The sequence below is a fragment of the Mauremys reevesii genome, linkage group 25 (genome assembly GCF_016161935.1).
Source record: "Mauremys reevesii isolate NIE-2019 linkage group 25, ASM1616193v1, whole genome shotgun sequence".
Lineage (NCBI taxonomy): Eukaryota > Metazoa > Chordata > Testudines > Geoemydidae > Mauremys > Mauremys reevesii.
The window spans coordinates 3,941,386-3,947,370 of record NC_052647.1 but is presented as its reverse complement, the minus strand read 5'-3'; positions in this window follow the sequence as shown (position 1 = coordinate 3,947,370).

Here is a 5,985-nt window from a genome sequence, read left to right as displayed (position 1 = left end):
CATCTCCTTTGGCCCAGGCTGGGTTTTGGCCCAATCTCATTTTTTCTGAGTCTGCAGAATCATAGCTTTTTGGTTATCAAATAAGTTCTCCCCAAATGATTCCCCGTTTTCGTTACCATTTCCCACTATATATTCATGGTCCCACTCACTTATGCCAGCCACTGCTTTAAGCTTTGGGAAATTGGCCCTTTAGAATTCCAAGTACACATGGCCCTAGTTGGTGCCGAATTCTGTTTGCACAAAGTAAATGCAACCAGACCATAATCACTGGTACCTTGGCAACTGCCAATGTTCAGCTCAGTGATTAACCATTCTTTATCCCTCAGAACGAGGTTCAATACTGAGTTCCTTCGTGTTGGGTGCAGGATTCTCTGTGTTAGAAAATTAGTGTCTATTATTTTTATACACCCCAAGGAAGTTTTGTTACCTGCCAAAGGAAATGTGCACCAAATGTTTCCCAGGTTAGTCACCCATGATAACACAGTGTTTCTTCCTACACATTATGGACAGATGCTTAAGAAGCAGTTTGTTCTGTTCCCTAGTGAGATTAGGTGGTCTGTAACAGATGCCCACCAGTACCCCCCTCCCTCCCCATCCTCAGTTTTACTTTTGCCAGTGAGAACTTTAATCCATTAGCCTTTGTGGTCTTGTGATTCTGCATTGTTTGTGACAGGTGACAGGTCACAGTGTCTTTGAGGTAAAGTACCACCTCTCCCCTTTTTCCCATTCTGTCCTTATTGAACAAGTTGTAACCACTGATTTTTAACATTCCAATCACAAATCCGATCCAGCAAGTTTTAGTAATACCAGCTGTGTTGTGTGTCTGCTCTTACATGAGTGTCTCCAACTCCTCTTGTTTATTCCCCAGGTATTAATATAGAGATAATTAAAAATGTTCTCCTTACATGCCCCTTTCTGCTTGGATTTGTCGGATGAATAATACTGAGGCTGGTTTATATATCTGGGTGTTTGTACCATGTGAAGGGGAACACTCACTGGCAGCTCCACCTAGCGGTCAGGCCCGGTATGCTGGCTTGTCTTCTTCCCAGGCTTCCCATTGGGGTTGGGTTTTGGGGTCTGGACCCTTACACCTTCAGGATCATCCCCAATTAGGTTCCCCACCAAGGGATAGACTTCTGTCATTGTCACCTTTTCAGGGGTTGATAGGGGAGCCCGGGCCCACCCTCTCCACAGGGCTCTGATCCAGGGCCCAGTGCTAGGAGGCTGAGATTGGCTCTTTGGGGTGTTATGCAGCTGCCTCCCTGGATAGCTTCCTACAAGCATCCTCTCTTCCTCCAGAGTAAATTAAAGTCTCTGAGCTTCAAACGTCCCCAGTCCCTCTTGGTTAGGTCAGTATCTCCAAGCCTTGGATTGCAAAATCTCCTGGGATGCCCCTTCCCAAGAGTTCAGAGCACAGGTCTGCTCCCTTCCACTGCCTGCCCCCTTCTGAGGTGTTCTGCTTCCCCTTTTAAGTCCTGCCTCCTGCCTGTGCAGGAGTGTTCCAGGATCTGTGGAAACATGTCTGAGGTGGCATCTTTGTGGATCACTGCACAAGGGGTCTCTCCTGCTGACCTCAGAATCTAGTTTATTCTGTTGGTGGTGGTCCTTCATCTTCGCTCACAGAAGGCAGCAAGCTTTCCTGCCATGCTTCTTCCCATTGCAGAATGTCCTGTCCATTCTTCTTAGCATAGAGTCCCCAGCAAAGACTGTCTGTCTTCTTTGGCCAGTTGTGAATGTTCTCTTGGGCTTGTCTGGGTCTGTCTAGTCTGAGCTGGCAGCAGTTCTCAGTTCTTCCCTCTGATGTCTGTATGTCCTTCCCTCTGGTTGGTTCTTGGAGGTTGCTCTCTTCAGATGTCTTACTCAGCACCCGGCGGCAATTTGATACTTCCAGCTGTGAGCAGATCCTTTGGGTTCTCCTACCTCTGGAGATGACAAATTTCCAGTCATCTTTTCTGTTTTCTTGTCTCTCTTGGTCACTGGATTCCACAGCCTCCCAGTGTGGTATCTGCCGTGGTGGAGGCTGGATCTGAATATCCAGAAAATTCGCCATACCTCTGCTCTTTTGGAAAGTGGTCAGCTGTTCCTCCGGACCACAAACCTTCTCCTCCATCAAGCTATCTGCCTCACACCTCATGCAGATGGAGTATCCTCTCTCTTCAGGCAGGAAGCGAGTGTGGCACATCCGGTGCAGGTCACAATAGCTGTCCACTCTTGTAATGTACCGATAGAGCAAAGCCTTCAAAATATCTCTTACAAACTCCCATGGAAACTTGTCCCTTAGCTGATCGCTGTTATCCTGTCTCTAGGGAGGGGATTGCTGATGCGACAGGGCTCTTTAATCTAACAAACATGCTGAATGGAGACAAAAATCAGACTAGAAATATAGTGGGGTCTCCATCACTTGGAGTCTTTAAATCTGACCTTAACATCTCTTAATTAAATATAGATCTGATTTAATTAGTTTGCAAAGTGCTTGAATTTCTCAGGGAAAGAAAAAAAGCCAGTGATGGCTCATAGGTGTTTATATCCCGAGGATGGCATATGAAATGGAGTAAAGGTGGCATGCCCCAAGGTAAGTATATGCTGCTTTATCACTAGACAGAGTCATGAAACATGTGAGGTTAATAGAACAGTATTTACAATCCTCTCATAAACATTGTATCCTTGATAATGAAAAAGCAAGGTAATGTTTGTTGGGTTGCAGTAGGGATAATGTGGGGCCTGTGTACTTCTATGTATATTTTGCCAACCTTTTACCTCAATAGAACAAACATTTAAACATAGAGTCGTGTGACTGAAAGGAAACCTGACTCACTCTTCTAGCTCACATCTACATTGCATAGGAGAGCCCAGGATTGAGTCACCAGTACCCTGAAGGACCAAGGGAACTTATCCTATATTGGGTGTGGTGAGGCTGGAGCGACCCAGAGTTCAGTTGGGGGCAGGGTTTTATTTTCCACAGGACTCTGTAGAATAATATTATCCAGAGAAAAACTGTCGGCCCTGATCCTGCAGCAGATTGTGCATCCCCTGGGGCTGCAGCTGCTGCAGGATGGGGTCTTGGTTTGGAGGAAATGAACTTGGAGGGATGAACTCAGAGGAGATATGGATTCTATTCCCAGCTCCGGCCTGCTGGGTGACGTTGGGCAGGGCCCGTTCTTGGCCTGTGCCTCAGTTTCCCCATCTGTAAAATGGCAACAATTATACTGACTGACGTCCTTTGTAAAGTGCTTTGAGACCTGCTGGTGGAAAGTGCTATATAAGAGCTAGGTGGTGTTGTTATACAGCTCAAAACTATGAAGACAAGAAATGAGTTTAAAAACGACCTTTCTGGGGAGCTTCCCCTCTCAGAAAAGTGCCTTATCTCTTAGGCTCATTTCACAATTGCCTTCAGCTACTGTGTGCTGTTTTCAGTTATTTTCTGTAAAAGTTCTGGAAGCAAATCTAGCCCCACATGTAGCCCCACATCTAGCCCTGGAAGTTAAGGTTGCTTTCAGACATCCTCGGAACCCTACGAGACGAGGAGTAAGTGAACAAGGACATGAGCTTTGACACACATAGGCTCCATCTTCACTGCCAAAACAGTTGTTTCTACAGGGGTGATACCTCTGTAATGGGGGATTGGCCATTGGAACAAACTCCCAGGGGGATTCTCCATTTCTTGATGTTTAGAGATCCAGGCTGGAGGCCTTTCTGGGAGATGCTTTAGTCCAACACAAGTTACTGGGCTCGATGCAGGGATAGCTGAGTGACATGTAAGGGCCTGTGGAGGTCAGACTGGATGGTCTAATGGTCCCTTCTGGCCTTAAATTCTCTGACTCTCACTATACAGCCCTGGTGGAGATGAGGCACAGGTACTTTTTATCTTCATGTAACTTGCTGAAGTCAACACTAGACCCCCCATACACACACTTCAGGTTGAGCTCACCTAGCTACATGTCTCCTCTAGGGTTGTACTTGGTCAGTGCTCTGCCCCTGTAAAAACACACCTGGTCTTGCAGTGAAGCCATAGCCCCTAGAGGTTGCTGTGTTGACTGCTGCCCCTGATGCTCCAGAGCTGCTCCTTTGGCTCCCAAAGAGGCTCACACTTGTATGTGCTGAGGCCCAGGGTCACTCACCGCCAGTGACCAGCAGCACCATTATTAATATGGAGCTATGACTGCGTTCCAAGCTAGTTTTTTATTCTGTACCGTAATTGGTGTCAGTTTGCTAGTAGATATAAATTAGTGAAAGATTAACAGTGTGTTAACTTCCTGCCTGTTTAACTTTGAATTAGGTCTCAGAGCAACCCGGATTACTGTTTGTTACACACCCTCACTTCGCTTTCAGACACACACACACAACAGAGCAATCCCAGGCTGTGGGTGTCAGATGTTCACGGGGTGTAAAGTAGGGGGTTAGCTGCTTAGTGGGGCTTTTTCTGAAAATGTCACTGTTCTGGACGGGCTCCCCGGGGTGTGTGTTTGGGTTTGTGCAGTGACTCCCTTGATGGGCCCAGGTTCATCCAGTGCAGAGCCAATTCGTGCTGATGGTGGGGGGAGGCTGGGCTTTTCCCTCCCACTCCCTGGCAGCTGCAGAGGTCCTAAGCATCAGGCTGGGCTCCCTGCCCCCTCGCCAGAGGCACAAGGGCACCTGGGTGGCACCAGCACAGCGCTGGCTGCAGCCTCCGGAGTCGCTATGGGCAGAGCCGGGGTGGGAGCAGCTGCACAGGTGCCCCCGGATGGATCCGGGCAGACACGCCAGGTGCTGCTGCAAGAGCAGAGGCGGCTCCCGGGCCCTGCGGGCTGGAGGGTGAGCTGCGGCCCCTGCTCTCTGGCGCTAGTGGCCGGGCTCTGCCGCTGCTGGAGCCAAGCGATGGCCCCGGGCTGCGGCCGCTCCGAGCCACACCCCGACCCGCGCGGAGCCCCAGGGCGGGGCGATCGTGTCCCAGCCTGGAGCCCATCACCCGCCGAGCCGAGCCCCTTCCCCGGCCCCGGGCCTGGCCCCGCCTCCCCACTTGGCCCCGCCTCGCCCCGCCTGACTATAAAGGCCGCTCCCCGACCTGCAGCTGCAGCTCGGGGTCCGGGTCTAGGTGCGCTTCAGCTTCTGGTTCGTCCCCTCCCCGGGCAGGGCTCCCCATGGCCCAGCCCGGGGTGTCACCGGGGCTTCCCCTGAGCAGGGATCCTGGCGGAAGCGAATGCCCCGGTCTCCCTGCACGGCCGGGCGGGCTCTCGGCTGGGCGGGAGCTGGGGCGGGGAGGGCTGTTGGCTGGGGGAGGGGTAACAGGGAGGGCGGAGTGGGAGCGGGGAGGGCCCCATGGCTGTTGGTGGTGGGGGGGCCCAATGTAAGCGCTCGAGTGATATGCAGCGGGGTTCAGGGCGGGTGCTCCAGAGACAAAGGAGTTTTGGTTTGTAGCGCGACTCTGGATGCCAGGTTGAGGAGTCTCTGTCCTAGCAGCTGGAGACTGGCTCTAGCAGGGAGCTGCTCCTCAGGTGACAGCCCACTGAGATGCAAGCTTGGGAAGTCCCTCCTTGGCAGCGCCAGACTTGTTGGGCTTTAGCACCCAAGCAGGACCCACTCTAGGCACCCGCAAAGCAAGCAACTGCCTGGGGTGGCACATTTCCAGGGGTGTCATTCTGGCCAGCCTTTTTCTTTGGGGTGCTTGCACTCTCAGAGCTGTGCCACTTAGATGGGGTGAGGGCGCTGTGGCCCCAGCTGGAAGGGGAAGCCCCAGCCCCAGGATGCTGAGCTGCCAGGGCCCAGCCACTAGCTGGGGAGGAGAGGGTGAGTCGAGCTGGGCTGCGCCGCCTCAGCTGTGCACTGGCTGCTGCTTTGCCTTGTGCCACCCCTTATATCGGGGCTTCTCTGTGTGGCCGGGTGGGGGAGGGATAAAGCCCCTGTGGGTGCTGGGAGTAGGTGACATCACTCTCTCTGCTTCCAGCGCTGCCTGCGAGCCCCAGCATCGCCTGAGCTTGGGTTGGCAAAAAACCTAGAGCCGGCCCTGGA